General features: G+C 42.4%; 1 protein-coding gene across 1 annotated transcript in view; it reads right to left on the bottom strand.

Moving 5' to 3' along the window:
* Positions 1-18,010, bottom strand: part of LOC115150541 (G-protein coupled receptor 22-like) — a 28,348-nt gene that overhangs the window by 2,742 nt on the left and 7,596 nt on the right. The window lies entirely within an intron of this gene.

Genomic DNA, 18,010 nt, shown 5'->3' with positions numbered 1-18,010 from the left:
CTCACTGCTCACACTCTGAGTGAGTGAGTGGGTGGGTGGTTCATCCTTACACAACATACATCCTCCATTAACTAGGTCAGATAACATACATACAATATGAAAGCCTGCTTTTAGCAAAAAAATACTCATAAATATATGTCCAGATACAAGAAAAGCACTTTTCCAATGATATCAGTGATGATTAATCTACATATGAGTACAGTCTTTCTCTGCCCACAGACGATTGTGATGCACAACCATGAGAAGGTGAAACACAAAACCATTAAACACCCTCCAAACCTTGCTTCACTTAATTTCACCACCCGTGTAAAACTGTGGATAGCTAACGAGAGGAGAGGTTTGCCATGACAATGAGCAGGTTTCAGTGTTCCTCGTTGGGCTGCGTGGGAGAGCTCGCGGGGCTTGTCGACCTAGCCCAGGCCCAACCGAGTGTGGCAGTCAATAGTTTTCAGAGAGACACGTAATGAAGACAAATGATCCACAGACAGTGGCACATAAACAAGGCTAACAGGGATGAAGGACCCAGCAGCAGCACCCCCCCATCTCTTTTCTCTCTTCTGTCTGTTTCTTCAGAGCCTTGCCCTGCCTCCCTCCATCTTATGTTGTCCTAGTTGGCACATATTGGCTTTCAAGTTGGATTCTCTCACAGACATACGGTTCTGCATTATGCTCAGAACCTTATGCAACCCAGTTGAATTGGTTAAACTAACTCCTTAGCTTGAAATATCCCCACCCACCCACACCATCCAATTGCTAGCTTTTAAGTGGCTGCTGTAGCTGGCTAAAGGTGTTTCAAAAAGGCTGTCACATGTTTACGAGACAAAGGACCAGAGATCTAGGGCTCTATTTTCGGCTGGCGCTAAGGAGGCGCAAGAATCAAAGCAGGTTAGTTTGCAATTTCGTCATGTAAAAACTGGCACACTGGCATTTCCCACCCCTTACGCCAGGTTCTGCAATTTACCTGTTTAACATCAGCTAGGCTTGAGCTGAGGTGGGAGGAGAGGGGTTGAAATACACTATATATACAAAGGTTTGTGTACACCCCTTCAAATTAGTGGATTCGGCTATTTCAGCCACACCCGTTGCTGACAGGTGTATAAAATCAAGCACACAGCCATGCAATCTCCATAGACAAATACTGGCAGTAGAATGGCCTTACTGAAGAGCTCAGTGACTTTCAACGCGGCATCATCATAGGATGACATCTTTCCAACAAGTCAGATTGTAAAATTTCTGCCCTACTAGAGCTGCCCCGGTCAACTGTAAGTGCTGTTATTGTGAAGTGGAAACGTCTAGGAGCAACAACGGATCAGCCGCGAAATGGAAGGCCACACAAGCTCGTCTGTCCTCGATTGCAACACTCACTACCGACCTCCAAACTGCCTCTGGAAGCAACGTCAGCACAATAACTGTTCGTCGGGAGCTTCATGAAATGGGTTTCCATGGCCGAGCAGCTAAGCTAGCCTAAGATCACCATGCTCAATGCCAAGTGTCGGCTGGAATGGTGTAAAGCTCACAGCCATTGGAAACGCGTTCTCTGGAGTGATGAATCACGCTTCACCAGCTGATGAATCTGGGTTTGGCGGATGCCAGCAGAACGCTACCTGCCCCAATGCAGAGTGCCAACTGTAAAGTTTGGTGGAGGAGGAATAATGTTTTTTATGGTTCGAGCTAGGCCCCTTAGTTCCAGTGAAGGGAAATCTACTTAGGGGGTGGATCAGCTTTAATATTGCAGATAGATTGTTGCTTCCATCAATGTAATTGTTTGCATCATTTCCAATGAAGGGAAATCTTAATGCTACAGCGTCCAATGACATTCTAGACGATTCTGTGTTTCCAACATTGTGGCAACAGTTTGGGGAAGGCCTTTTTCTGTTTCAGCCCGACAATGCCCCCGTGCACAAAGCAAGGTCAATACAGAAATGGTTTGTCGAGATTGGTGTGGAAGAACTTGACTGGCCTGCACAGTGCGCTGACCTCAACCCCATCGAACAGCTTTGGGATGAATTGGAATGGCGACTGCAAGCCAGGCCTAATCGCCCAACATCAGCGCCTGACCTCTCTAATGCTCTTGTGGATAAATGGAAGCAAGTCCCCGCAGCAATGTTCCCAGAAGAGTAGAGGCTGTTATAGTAGCAAATGAGGGACCAACTCTATATTAATGCCCGTGATTTTGGAATGAGACATTCGACGAACAGGTGTCCACATACTTTTGGTCATGTAGTGTATTTGAGGTGTGTCCTTAAAAACATGCACCCATATGCCAATTTCAATGGCTGGTCTCAGACGATCCCGCAGGTGAAGAACCAGATGTGGAGGTCCAAGGTGCACCTGTGTAATGATAATGCTGTTTAATCAGCTTCTTGATATGCCACACCAGTTAGGTTGATGGATTATCTTGGCAAAGGAGAAATGCTCACTAACAGGGATGTAAACACATTTATTAAAAACATTTTAGAGAAATACGTTTTTTTGTGCGTACAGTATGGAACATTTCTGGGATCTTTTATTTCAGCTCATGAAACATGGGACCAACACTTTACATTTTTGCTTAGTGTACTTAGAACAATGTGGACTGCAAACATGTTCAACATATTTAGCAAATATGGGATAGGCCTAGCTACAATTTGTTATTTTGTTTCTGTAGGCTATTTAACAAACTAGGCTATAACGGACTAGTGCTGCATTCGTAACCAAATTGGAGGTGGGAATTTACATTTTACATTTTTAGTCATTTAGCAGACGCTCTTATCCAGAGCGACTTACAGTAGTGAATGCATACATTTCATACAATTTCATACATTTTTTTTTTTTATCCTGTGCTGGCCCCCCGTGGGAATCGAACCCACAACCCTGGTGTTGCAAACACCATGCTCTACCAACTGAGCTACAGGGAAGGCAGCTGTGAAGTCATCTGCATTACTCTCCTCTGCTCTGCTCTCCTGTCATCTGCTCTCCTGTCATCTGCTCTCCTCTCCTCTGCTCACCTCTGCTCTGCTCTCCTCTGCTCTGCTCTCCTCTCCTCTGCTCTCCTCTGCTCTGCTCTCCTCTGCTCTGCTCTGCTCTGCTCTCCTCTGCTCTGCTCTCCTCTCATCTGCTCTCCTCTCCTCTGCTCTCCTCTGCTCTGCTCTGCTCTCCTCTGCTCTGCTCTCCTCTGCTCTCCTCTCCTCTGCTCTCCTCTCCTCTGCTCTCCTCTCCTCTGCTCTCCTCTGCTCTGCTCTCCTCTGCTCTCCTCTCCTCTGCTCTCCTCTGCTCTGCTCTGCTCTCCTCTGCTCTCCTCTGCTCTCCTCTCCTCTCCTCTGCTCTCCTCTCCTCTGCTCTCCTCTGCTCTCCTCTGCTATCCTCTACTTGCCTCTCCTCTGCTCTCTTCTCCCATCATGTCTCCAGTTTAAAGCCGCAGCTAGACAAAGTAAAAAAAAGTCATTATGTTGAACCTTGTTCCTCGTAATCCAATAATGGGATCCGTGGTGTTTGAGGTGTGGCTGGAACATCAATGTAAGGCATCATCGATCTGCCAATTTAACGGGCCTGAGACAAGAGAGAACACACACACACTCCCCAGAACACCTGGAATGAAGTCGCTCTGTTGTGATACATCCTGTCACTGTGTAAGCTCTCTGGGAGGTGATTTGTTGCAACCTTTAAAAGTTGCCTGCAACTTGGGCTAAGTATTTATGTAGACACGTTCTCATTGATAGTATTGTGACAATGGAACAAGGGAAGGGAGATGTAATGAAAAAGAAGATCAGTTTTGTATGGATGATAAGATGATGATGTTTGAAAATAACTTTGACATTCATAATAGACACATACTGTATATTCTGAGTCCTAAATGGCACCCTATTCCCAATATGGGCTCTGGTCGAAAGTAGTGCACTACACTCTTAGAAAAAAGGGTTCCAAAATGGTTCTTCATTTGTCTCCTTTTTGGTTCCAAGTAGAACTCTTTTTGGTTTCAGGTAGAACCCTTTTGCGTTCCATCTACCTGGAACCAAAAAATATTTTTCAAAGGGTTCTAGATAGCAAAAGAATGTCTAAGAGTGTATGTAGGTAATAGGGTGCCATTTGGGACGCACACAGAGGCAGTAACAGTATAGTATGCTAACGGTGATGACACATATTGCTGTAACGTTTTTAAAGGTTGGCCTATAGTATAGTGCTGAATGGATGGCCTTGCCTGTCTAGACCAGTGTTTCCCCAACTCCAGTTCTTGATTATCCCCAACAGCACACATTTCTGTTGGAGCCCTGACAAACTCACCTGATTCAACTCATTGAGGGCTTGATGATTAGTTGACAAGTTGAATCAGGTGTGCTTGTTGGGGCACTCGAGGACTAGAGTTGAGAAACCCTGGGTTAGACCACTATGTGAGCGGATGAGATATTGATTTGGTCGCAGAGGGACAATAAAAACATGACAAGAACAATTGTTTTCACACCTATCACAGAGACAAAGATATCTCAATGGTGGTTAAACACAACAACATTTACCATGAAGTCCTTCAAACTTCAATATCAATACTGTCTCACCTCGAAGAATAACAGAAATCTACATTGACCAATTATCTCAGAAACCCATTTTCTTCAGAGATAGTTAAGGTGATATGGAAAAATAAATTTTGTTGACAAACAAAATCCAATGACAAAAATAGATGGCAGTTGTGATAGTAAAGAATAGCCTAAAATATATTTTAATCCTTATCCCTTCAAGTGACATTTAAATTACTTTTAACAATCCTCACATTAAGCAAATCAATACACAAATCTATCTGACGCATAACGTTACAGACAAAGGTCAAGAACGGAATGTTCCATGATCCAAGAGGAGGTATAAGGGATCGAGGGTCATGTGTGAAATGTCATAAAGGTTGTAGATATATAAAATGGCCTCCATTGGAAACTAAGATAAGATATAGATGCATTGAAGGCAATCAACAAATCATGTTAAATTAGGCTGGGGATGGACATATGCATATCGATCAATAATTTAAAGATTGATCACACATACAAGAAGCACACTTTTTACTATGCCATTTATTGAACAGGCTTCTTGCGAAAGCTCTGTAGTGAGAGACACTAAGTATTAGAGTTTTTCCCAATGTTCTTCAATCCTGGTCCTTGGGAACCACAGTGTGTGCAGGCTTTTGTTCCATCCAAGTACTAACACACCTGATTCAACTATTCAAGGGCTTGATGATTAGTAAATTAGTTGAATCATGTGTTAGGAGTAGTAGTAGTACTGGGCTTGAACAAAAGGTCCCCAGGACCAGGAATGAACACTGCTGTTTTTGACAATTTAATGTAAACAATGAAGTTAGAAAGACACTGAATGATTAGGAATAGAATGAGTGTTTCATGCTAACATGTATTAACTGCAGTTACTGCACTACAACAAAGCTAATAGCCTGAGGGGAGCATACATGAGTGAACTGACAGCAAGGTCAAACATTCTAATTGAGTGCATCAACAGGCTAATGTTTAGACAAAGTGATGAGCCAATGATTGTTGATCAGAATCACCTTTATTCACCAAGTACATTTACACATACTCAGAATTTTACTTGGTGATATGGTGCTGCTTGTGACAGACAACATTTAGAGACAGAATACAGACAATAAAGTTTAAACAAAGTGTTATGTCCTGACCATAGTAAGATGTGATTTTCTATGGTAGAGTAGGTCAGGGCGTGACAGGGGGTGTTTTTCTATGTTTTGTATTTCTATGTTTAAGTTCTACGTTTCTATTTCTATGTTGTTGTTTTTTTGGGTTGATCTCTAATTGGAGGCAGCTGGTCCTCGTTGTCTCTAATTGGAGATCATATTTAAGTAGGGGTTTTTCTTCCTGGGTTTTGTGGGTTAGTATATTTTGAGTAGTGTTTGTTTCTCTCTGCGTCACGGTTTGTTGTTTTGTCAAATTCAGTTATTTATGTATTGCAAAGTTTCACGGATTAAATAAAATGTGGAACTACAACCACGCTGCACTTTGGTCCCCTCTCTACGACAGCCGTGACAGTAGAGTTAGCATAAAGCTATAAGGGAATGAGCAGATATACAAATATACAGTGGGTATACGGTTTATATACAGTGGATTTACAAATTTACAGTATCAGTATGAATATATCTAAATGCAGAGAGACAGTGTAAATGCTGTATAGTGCAGTTATTTTGTGTACAGTTCAGAGATGGCTTGATACGGTGTGCAGCATAGAGTGCATAATCCTTTAGTCTCTATGGGCCAAATGGCTGGTTGATGAGGGCCACAGCACGGGGTAAGAAACATTTCAGGTGGCGGGAGGTTTTGGTCATAAGTGACCTGAACCGCCTGGCAGAAGGGAATTTTTGGAGGAGGTGGTGACCGGGGTGGGAGGGGTCGACGATGACCTTTCCTGCAGGCGCAGACCCAAACTAGGTGGTGATGGAGGAGGTGAGGAAGGACTCAACGATTGATGCATAAAACCGAATCAGGATTGACTGGAGATTGAGTTTTTTCAGCTGCAGGAAGTAGTACATACACTGGTGTACCTTCTTGGTGACCGCTGTGATGTTGTACTCCCACTTGAGGTTGTGGGCGATGATGGTCCCAAGGAATTTGAAAGATTCAGCCTTGCTAACAGCTGAGTCTTCAATCTTGAGGGGGCGTTTTCTGAAGTCAACCAACATCTCCTTGTTTTTTTCTGTGTTGAATTCCAAGTTTATTGTGACTGCACCAGGCCACCTGCCGGTCAACCTCTCCATGGTACATGGACTTGCCGTCGATGAGACCAACCAGTCTGACTCAAGAGACTCGAGTCTGACTCAAGTCACAAATTTGATGACTTGAGACTCAATTTGATAGATAATAAAATAACTTGAGACTTGACTTGGATCCTCAAGACTCGGGACTCAACTTTGACTTGAGACTGATGACCTGAAATTATCTGGCCAGGTTTTGTAATGTTTTGTCGCTCATTTTGAGACACAGTCTCCATGGATTACTCTCCACGCAGTCAATAGCCGCAGCATCAACCTTGCAACAACAAAAAGTGCAACAGATTGGCTAGTGAAACGCACACTCAACCCTTTAATTGGATCAGCAAACTGTCAATCAACACTGGCCAGCAGTTTGCTGATTTACTGTACAGTTATAGGATCAGGTGCAGGGCAAACGTCAAATTGTAGGGAGAGAGAATTGCCATAATAAATTAAATAAATATGCAGCTCCAAAAAAAAATTTGGCGGTCAAGAATATTAAGTGTTTACTTTGCAAGCTTACGAGCAATTGGGCATCAATCAACAATTGCTAGCATAGGCCTACTAGCATTTCATCATTCCATCCCAGTACTCTTTATTGCAACACTTGTTTAATGTTTGATAAGATACATTTTAATTTAGCCTACTATTTCTTACCCTCTGAGTGGGCGCGATGTTTATTGTGCACTTCGATGTTTGCAAGATTCATGAGGTAGAAGTTCTGTTTATTAAATTCAATGTATGGTTTTCATTGTTCATATTTTCAGGGATATTTCAGAGTTCTGTGTGTTTGTGTCCTATGTCTCAGTCATTCTGGTTGTACAGTGGCTTGCGAAAGTATTCACCCCCTTGGCATTTTTACTATTTTGTTGCCTTACAACCTGGAATTAAAATAGATTTTTGGGGGGTTTGTATCATTTCATTTACACAACATGCCTACTACTTTGAAGATACAAAATATTTTTTTGTGTGAAACAAACAAGAAATAACACAAAAAGCAGAAAACTTGAGCATGCATAACTATTCACTCCCCAAAGTCAATACTTTGTAGAGCCACCTTTTGCAAGACTCTTGGGGTATGTCTCTATAAGCTTGACACATCTAGCCACTGGGATTTTTGGCCATTCTTCAAGGCAAAACTCCTCCAGCTCCTTCAAGTTGGATGGGTTTCGATGGTGTACATTCATCTTTAAGTCATACCACAGATTCTCAATTGGATTGAGGTCTGGGCTTTGACTAGGCCATTCCAAGACATTGACATTTTTCCCCTTAAACCACTCGAGTGTTGCTTTAGCAGTATGCTTAGGGTCATTGTCCTGCTGGAAGGTTAACATCCGTCCTTTTTTTATAACCCAACCCTGATCTGTATTTCTCCACAAATTTGTCCCTGACCTGTTTGGAGAGCTCCTTGGTCTTCATGGTGCTACTTGCTTGGTGGTGCCCCTTGCTTAGTGGTGTTGCAGACTCTGGGGACTTTCAGAACAGGTGTATATATACTGAGATCATGTGACACTTAAATAAAGTCCACCTGTGTGCAATCTAACTAATTATGTGACTTCTGAAGATAATTTGTTGCACCAGATCTTATTTAGGAGCATCATCGCAAAGGCGGTGGATACATATGCACACACCACGTTTCCGCATTCATTTTTTTCATTTCGCTTCACCAATTTGGACTATTTTGTGTATGTCCATCACATGAAATCCAAATAAAAATCTATTTAAATTACAGATTGTAATGTAACAAAATAGGAAAAATGCCAAGGGGGTGAATACTTTTGCAAGGCACTGTATGTAATAGGAGGGCACACCCCAGTGCTCATAGAAATAAGCTACGTAGTCTGCGCGCCACGCTTTGGAGTCAGTACGTTGAATAAGAGAAATGTATTGCCTAAATATCATTAAGTCTGATTAAGACGTATATACCAATGTAACAATGGTTGTGAAAATTGTCTTTTACTTTATACAAGCAGTTTATTGTTTAATTGCCAATTGGGTAATTGTATGGTCCTGAGAGGGGCCAAGTACTTTTATTTTGGCTAACACATTATGATTATGTATTTGTAAAATATGGACTTTATAGCAGTCATAAGGGCATGACATCAGCAGAAGGCGAGGCAGGTTGAAGTGCTAATTTATTTACAGGTCTTGGTGATCCAATTTTGAATGCGCCATATATTACAAAATACACAAGTAGATTTACCAAATGTACACAGGCAATATCCCAATTGATATTGCCTGTATATTACAAAATACACAAGTAGATTTACCAAATATACACAGGCTATACGCATTGTCAATTGACTCAAATTATGTAAATTAGCCTATCAGAAGCTTCTAAAGCCATGACATCATTTTCTGGAATTTTCCAAGCTGTTTAAAGGCACAGTCGAAAAATTACTTGTGACTTGCCAAAACTATAGTTTGTTAACATGAAATTTGTGGAGTGGTAGAAAAATGAGTTTTAATGACTCCAACCTAACTGTATGTAAACTTCCGACTTCAACTGTATATATATATATATATATATATATATATATATATATGTGTATTTTCTACTTGACTTGTTAAAAACTTGACTTACCTGTTCTTAGAATGCATGACTTGGACTGTATATATATATATATCTACTTGACTTGTTAAAACTTGACTTGTTAAAAACTTGACTTACCTGTTCTTAGAATGCATGACTTGGACTGTATATATATATATATATATATATATATATATATATATATATATATATATATATATATATATGTGTATTTTCTACTTGACTTGTTAAAAACTTGACTTACCTGTTCTTAGAATGCATGACTTGGACTTGACTGGAGACTCGACCTGTCCTGTTTGTGACTCGACAAGAGACTTGAACCGTGTGACTTGAGACTTGAACTGTGTGACTTGAGACTTGGACCGTGTGACTTGAGACTTGGACCGTGTGACTTGAGACTTGCACCGTGTGACTTGAGACTTGGACCGTGTGACTTGGACCGTGTGACTTGAGACTTGGACCATGTGACTTGAGACTTGTTTGAGACTCGAAAAAAAGTGTTATTTGGTCCCACCTCTGGTGGTGTCATCTGCAAACTTGGGTAGTTTGACTGATGCATTGTTGGAGTTACAGTCATTAGTGTAGTCTGAGTAGAGTAGAGGTGAGAGCAAGCATCCTTGCGGCGCTCTGTGCTGAGGGATAAAGAGTTCGAAAGGTGATTTCCCAGCTTCAGGTGTTGCGTCCTGTTGGTCAGGAAGTCAGTGATCCACTGACAGGTGGAGCCGGACACGTTCAGCTGGGAGAGTTTGTCTTGTAGCAATTCTGGGATGATGGTATTGAATGCAGAGCTAAAGTCCACAAACATTATCCTTGCATATGTCTTTGGGTTATCGAGGTGTTTGAGGATGTCTTGTGGGCCCAAGTTGACTTCGTTGTCCACAGACCTGTTAGCTCTGTAGGCAAACTGCAGTGGGTCGAGGGAGGCATCAGTGATGGTTTTGAGATTGGACAGCACCAGGCACGCAAAGGTTTTCATGATGACTGACTGAGGTGAGCACTACAGGTCTGTAGTCGTTCAGGCAGGACACTTAGTTTTTTGGGGACTGAAACAATGATAGAGGATTTGAAACAGGCAGGAACAGTGCATTGCTCTAGTGATTGGTTGAATATATAATTGAAAACAGGGGAGAGCTGGTCAGCGCAGTGCTTAAAGCTGCAATATGTAACTTTTTGGGCAACCTGACCAAATTCACATAGAAATGTGAGTTATAGATCTGTCAATCTTCATTGAAAGCACATCTAAGAAGTGGAAGATCTGTTCTATGTGAGCTATTTCTATGCTTGCCGTTCTTAAGTTTTGTAATTGGGCTCCCGAGTGGCGCAGCGGTCTAAGGCACTGCTTCTCAGTGCTTGAGGCGACACTACAGACACCCTGGTTTGATTACAGGCTGTGATTGGGAGTCCCATAGGGCGGTGCACAATTGGCCCAGCGTCGTCCGGGTTTGGCCGGTGTAGGCCGTCATTGTAAATAAGAATTTGTTCTTAACGGACTTGCCTAGTTAAAAAAAATTTAAAGTTGGTTTTGTACACCAGCTTCAAACAGCTGAAAATACAATATTTTGGGTTATTGAAAATATATTTCCCAGCGGTTTAGATAAACTGAAATTGGGCGAAATATTAGCATTTTAGCAACAGGAAATGGAAGAGCGATTTCTGCATATTGCACCTTTAAGTGTGGCTGGAGAGACCTTGTCCAGGCCGGCAGCGTTCTTGCTGTTCCGTTTCCTAAAGAGTCTGCTGACCTCATGCTGTGTGATGACCAGGGGTGGGGGAAGGGGGAGGGCAGCCTGGGACAGGATGGCGGGTACCTGGGATGGCAGAGGGGTAGAGTAGAGAGGAGCCTGGAGAGGTATGGGGAAGGGAGGGGTGGGTTTGGGTAGATGGGTGAGAGGCGGAAGTGGCAAGGAGGGGGAGGTGGAGGGGGGTATTGTCCTGGTGATTGAAGAGACATTGTGAGTCAAATCTGCAGTAAAACTATTTTAGTTTATTCGGCAGTGAGGGGTCATCTGCCGTCTGAGAGCTTTTGGTTTGTAGTTGGTAATTTGTTTTAGTCCTTTCCAGACAAACGAGCAGTCGTTGCTGGAGAACTGCTGCTGTAGCCTGACTTTGTACTGCTGTTTGGCTGCCTTAATTCCTGAGAGTAGCTTTTTCTTGGCCTCTCTGTAGAGGTCCCTGGTCTTGCTCCTGTGGTCTTCCTCTCTGGCAGAGCAGAGAGCCCTCAGCTCACCAGTGAACCATGGCTTGTCGCTGCTGTGTGATAGAAAAGTGTTTGATGGGATGCAGTTCTCCCCACATACACTGATGTAGGATGTGAACCTGTCTCTGTAGTCAAGTATGTTGGCATTGTTGTTCTTGAATATGTTCCAATCCGTGAACATGACAAGAATGAGAGATTGGTGTTGTCCCTATGTGACCCTATATTGATATGGACAACATGATGGACATCAAAGCAGTGACTCGCTCCTGCAGGTTCATGCTCTACAACATCCGTAGAGTGCAACCCTACCTCACAAAAGAAGCGGCGCAGGTCTTAATCCAGCCACTTGTCATCTCTTATCTGTACTACTGCAACTCTCTGTTGGCTTGTGCCATCAAACCCCGGCAACTTATCCAGAATGCTGCAGCTCACCTGGTGCTCAACCTTCCCAAGTTCTCCCAAGTCCCCCCGCTCATACGCACACCACTGGCTTCCAGTTGAAGCTTGCATCCACTACAAGACCATGGTACTTGCCTACGGAGCAGCAAGAGGAACTGCCCCTCCCTACCTATGCTCAAACCCTTGAGCACTCAAAGCACTCACACCCCTCCAGAAAAACACTTTCGTAAACGAACACTTGTACTTGACTCTTTTCCCGCTTCCTAGCTCTGACTTTGCTGATAGCTACTTTATTGAGGAAAAAGTTACTTACTATGACTGTGATATGTGGTTGTCCCACCAAGCTATTTTAAGATGAATGCACTAACTGTAAGAGTGTCTGCTAAATGACAAAAATGTAATAATGTAAGGAGAGGTAAACTCAAGTTATTCCTTTTGACAAGAGGCGAGAGGGTGAAGAGAGTACCAAGAGGCAGAGTCAGAGAGAGAGAGCTAGATGGTGTTGAGACATGGCAGGGAGAAAATGGAAGTAAAAAAGGTTGACAGACTGATAAGAGAAAGTAGTAAGGTCTCTACATGCGATCAGTAACCAAGAGGAAAAACTTGTAAGTGCAGTGCCAAGCTGTTCATCTTCAGATAACTGTTGCTGTGATCAACAACTTGTGTTTGCTACTTCCAGTAGTACTATCTGTAGTTACCATGACGATCTGGCTCATTTTAGGTAAAACATCAACTCTCCAGCCGACCAGGGGCCAGAGACCTTTTTTCCAGACAGGCAAACAAGTTGCCTCAGAAGTAACACTGAAGTGAGACAATGCCTATCTGTCTCTGTCCACCTGTTCTAAACAGGGATTGGAACCAGTTCAGGGAACAGAACAGAAAACTGCAAAATAACATTTTTAATGGAACAGAATCAGAACCGGGAACGAAAATAAGCTATACTATTCCGGAACAGAACCGTTATTTTAAAAGCATGGAAGCGGTTAACCCTTTCACACGTACCATCACACAGGGTGTGATCGTTCTACAGTGGTCCCTGAAGCGTACGATCACACCCCGTGTGATTAGAACGCTCATCTAGAACGCTCATTTAGAACGGCCAGTTTCGAATGACGCAACAATCAGCATTTGAACTGGCCAAACTTTTTTCAGAAACTATTTACACAAACACAGTCCTTACAAAGTTATGTCCAGAATGTTAGCAGTTTATTTTTGGATGCAATGTTCAGATATTCACAGAAGTGTATATATAGCATAACACGATCATCCTAACCGGAAAAATGTAGGCTACATTTGTCCTAGCGCTAACTGAGGAAAGATTGACCCAACACAAGCAGTCATATTTTCTAACTCTCGGCTGACATAAACTACAATATGAATTAGCTAATAGCAATTACTATGTATAATTAATCACATCACGGGAGAGCTCACCATTGATCGAAATAATTAGGTAAAACACTTTCTAGAAATTGAAAGTAATCCGTCGATTAGTTTCAGCGCGCAGCCATGCATTTTTTCCTCACAGAAACCGAAGATAATAAGAGAAGACAAGATGAGTTTGGTCTGTTTATAGTATGCATGTTGAAGGGGTGTGTCATCTACTGTCGTTCACATCCCACCATTCATTTCCAGAAGTCCTCAAAAAATGAGTGAACTCTTACTCACCTCATTTTGTTATAACATCTTTGGTCAAACAGATGATTACGTAAAACCCAGAATGCATTGTATGTCAACAAACATGGCTTCATACACATAGCTGGAATTAGCTTAGCTCATCATAATCAGTACAACCTTCAAAACATTATTTTACACACATACTATGCGCCCATTACAATTTATGCAAAAATCAGAACGCATGATTTATCACCGGTAATTGAAAAACGTGAATAAAATAGTAAATATATCAATAATACCACACAAAACATTTTCTGATAGTGATTTATTGATACAAATGGCGCGTGCAGGCAGTCAATCACGGTAACCTCTCACTCCCACTCTGAGCCATTCAGTGTTGTTGTTTATGTAACAATCACATCCTGGAATGGAGAGAACGTTCGAACATCATGTGCATAAAAAAACTCACGCTGGGGCGACCGTTAGAGATATTTGTAACTCACACGTGAAAGGGTTAATAATGTTAATTTACTTCATTTTTTCAGTCCCACAAAAAAACGCAACCAAGCACCTATGCAAAGCCCTCACTCAGTGTCTGCCTGCCAGCTGAAAATCGTTGCCAGTGTGTGTGTGTGTAGGCTACCTGCCCCTCCCCCTCTGAAGCATAGTCTACTGTAGACTACTGACATTACAAGCGTGATTCAGAAATTAGATGTTTTTATTAGAAAAGACTGGATTAACCTTTTCACTAGTTGCAAAGAAAATGCCATATCTCAGACTGGCCAATAAAAATAAAAGATTAAGATGGGCAAAAGAACACAGACACTGGACAGAAGAACTCTGCCTAGAAGGCCAGCATCCCGGAGTCGCCTCTTCACTGTTGATGTTGAGACTGATGTTTTGCGGGTACTATTTAATGAAGCTGCCAGTTGAGGACTAATAAAGCGTCTGTTTCTCAAACTAGACACTCTTCATGTACTTGCCCTCTTGCGCACCGGGGCCTCCCACTCCTTTTTCTATTCTGGTTAGAGCCAGTTTGCGCTGTTCTGTGAAGGGAGTTGTACACAGCGTTGTACAAGATCTTCAGTTTCTTGGCAATTTCTCGCATGGAATAGCCTTCATTTCTCAGAACAAGTATAGACTGATGAGTTTCAGAACAAAATTCTTTGTTTCTGGCCATTTTGAGCCTGTAATCGAATCCAAAAATGTTGATGCTCCAGATACTCAACTAGTCTAAAGGCAGCCAGTTTTATTGCCTCTTTAATCAGAACAACAGTTTTCAGCTGTGCTAACAAAATTGCAACAGGGTTTTCTAATGATCAATTAGCCTTTTAAAATGATCAACTTGGATTAGCTAGCACAACGTGCCATTGGAACACAGGTTGCTGATAATGGGCCTCTGAACGCCCATGTAGATATTCCATTAAAATCAGCCGTTTCCTGCTACAATTGTCATTTACAAAATTAACAACATCTACACTGTATTTCTGATCAATTTTATGTTATTTTAATGAACAAAAAAAAGTTTTTCTTTCAAAAACAAGGACATTTCTAAGTGATCCCAAACTTTTGAGTGTATGCAGCCTGAAAAACAAGGTTCATGAAATTGACAACTTACTAAAACATCAGAAAACATTCATATTCTGACCATCTCTGAAACAGACATAAATAATTCCTTTGATGATGCAGTAGTAGCTATACATGGTTATAGCATATACAGAAAAGATAGGAATGCAAATGGAGGAGGTGTATATGCTATATATGTCCAGAGTAATATTCCTGTGAGGCTGAGAGACGATCTCATGTCAGATGATGTGGAAGTAATATAGCTACAGGTTCAACTGCCTTACCTAAAGCCTATTCTCATAGGAATAGGCTTCTCATTTGGACCCTGACCTGGTTTATGAACTTTTGCCTGTCCTCGACCTGCCTCTTGCCTGCCCCTTGTTGTTTAATACATTTCAGAGACTCAAACCATCTGCCTCCTGTGTCTGCATCTGGGTCTCGCCCTGTGCCGTTATAAAAAGTATAGTCATTTGGACTATACAGAATGTGTGAAATGCTCGATAATGTATGTGATATCACCAGAGAGATGTATTATATTTGTGTTTTGTTTCCTGTTTGGACCACAGGAAGAGTAGCCGCTGCCTTGGCAGCAGCTGATTGGGGATCATAATAAAATACTAATACACTCGCCTGTGTGTGTTATTTGGCCAGCCAAGTATGCAGTAAACAGTGAACAATATAGCTGGAAGCAAGATGACACACCACAGACACAAAGTACAGCAGGCATGTGATTGACAGGTCAGACAGAGATGGAGGGGATAGGGGAAGAGATGAAGACAACCAGCCTCATGTTCTATTTAACAACAACCCAAATAGAGGAGAAACGAGGGGAAAATGCCAGTCCCTGAGGTCATTAAAGTTTGATGGCAGATCCAGCACATCTGCCCAACCAGGAGCAAAAACTCCTAACAAAACACAAGCAATCAATCAACTGATTTGGCCAAGTCAAAGGAACCAATAAGATCCCAGTTGCCTACAAGAGGCCCCTCATTACCCATTCAGAAGCTTCATTTGGACTCAGGGGGTGACATCAGAGCCTTGTGTGTTCCTCTGTGCCCTCTTCATTAGTTTGACTCTGTTCAGATCGATGTGTGACTGGTACAAACTTTGCATCAGTCACACATTATTTCAGAAAGACAGCAAGTTCTACCACCTCACCAAGCAGGCAACCAATAGACCTTGCTTATGGCTATCGAGCTCATGACGTTCAATTTGATCGAACTACTAGACTCAACCAGCAGATAGAAACATGGTTTTAGAACTTATAATAGAATTAAGTGCACACTGTCTTGTTGACAGATTTAACAAATAAACACAAAAAACTGTATTTATTGGTCCTAAGTAGAGGTGTGTCACTCTAACCAGAGCGAGAACTCTGCTCCATCTACTACAGTTATGGTGCTCTGTTGCTATGGCATAGGTGAGAGTTGACTGACAGCTAGTCAAGCTCCTATAGTTCCACTGTCACAGGAGGCAAATCTATAAACAGATCCGGCTGTCAATGTGACAGGTTCTCATTAAGACACACACACACAGCAATGGCCTTAGGAGAAAAAATGGTGTGACATCTGCAAAAGGACAGAGACCACCACTAAATCGAGAGTGAAAATATAGTGATAAAGTGTATTGATAGATGGGTACTGACAGAGAGAGGGAGCAAGGGGGAGGGACAGAGAAAGAGAGAGGGGGGTTGGAGGAAGAGAGAGAGTGATAGCGAGAGAGAGAAAGAGAATAAGAGGGCTAGAGAGAGAGCGAGAGAGAGAGATGGGAAGAGAGTGAAGAGACTGCTGACTCATGGCTGTCTTAGGTGTTTCTAATGTCCGCAGTGAGACAATCGATCAAAGGCTTAATTTTCCCACTCAATTCATCCCGCAGTGCTAACCGCTAGCAGCCTCCCTGGCAGCCAACCAACACCTAGCAGAAAAAACAGCCTGTCCAAGCCCAACACAGAGCATGCTACTGCCAGCTCAATGCAAAGAAGCCAAATGAGAAAAGAAATGTACCTGCCCGGTTCACTCTATTTTCTCTGGACAGTCATCAATAGTAAATAGAAATATTCTTACTACGGCTATTTTGTTTAGTGCTACTGGGATATGCTCTTTAAAATCTGACAGTAAAATAATAGAATACGCTCCACCTGTCATTTTCACTTCTGCTCCGTTCGCTTAAAGCACACCCCCACCACCCAACCATACACTGATATACACACTCACATGTACACACAATGCCTCCTGCGTCCCGCCTCAGGGATGGCTACGTCACACACGAGCACACACACACACGAGCGCACACACACACACACACACACACACACACACACACACAGACACACACGCCATATTGTGCCACCAATACACACAGCCTATCCCACCATCCACTGCTTCAAACCCCCACACAGGAACGTATCCTCTATCCCACATCACCACCACCAAACCACACAAACCCACTCCCCTTTGAAGATTGGTAACCATCTGTGGTAACTTACATCTTGTGTGTTTAAAAGACTGCTGGAACCCATCCACCTGTTTGAGAGTGAGAGTGAGACAGAGAAAGAGAAAGAGAGAGGGGGATGTAGGGAAGGAGTGATGAATGGGAGGGAGGTATAGAGGTGCAGATGGATGTTGAGTCGTGTAATCGCTTGAGGGGAATGTTTGAGCCCTATTCACTCCCTCTATCCAGCTCTCATTTGACCACTCCCAAACCCTCCTCCTCTTCTCTCCTCTTTTCCATCCATCATGCCTCCACCTTCTGTTGCTTGTTTTCTCTCTCCATATTTTCAGGATCTCCTCATAATGTAAATGTTTAGACCTTTTAAGCTATTTCTGTATCAGCTATAATACCAATTAAAAACAGATTTCCAATGGAAATCTCTGTAATTACAACTCTACTAATTTCTATCACCAACATGTTGTATTTCCTTATAAATACCAATACTTGCTCTTTAAAAGAGCCT

The sequence above is a fragment of the Salmo trutta genome, chromosome 16 (genome assembly GCF_901001165.1).
Source record: "Salmo trutta chromosome 16, fSalTru1.1, whole genome shotgun sequence".
Taxonomy (NCBI): Eukaryota; Metazoa; Chordata; class Actinopteri; order Salmoniformes; family Salmonidae; genus Salmo; species Salmo trutta.
This window is presented reverse-complemented; position numbering and strand designations above follow the sequence as displayed.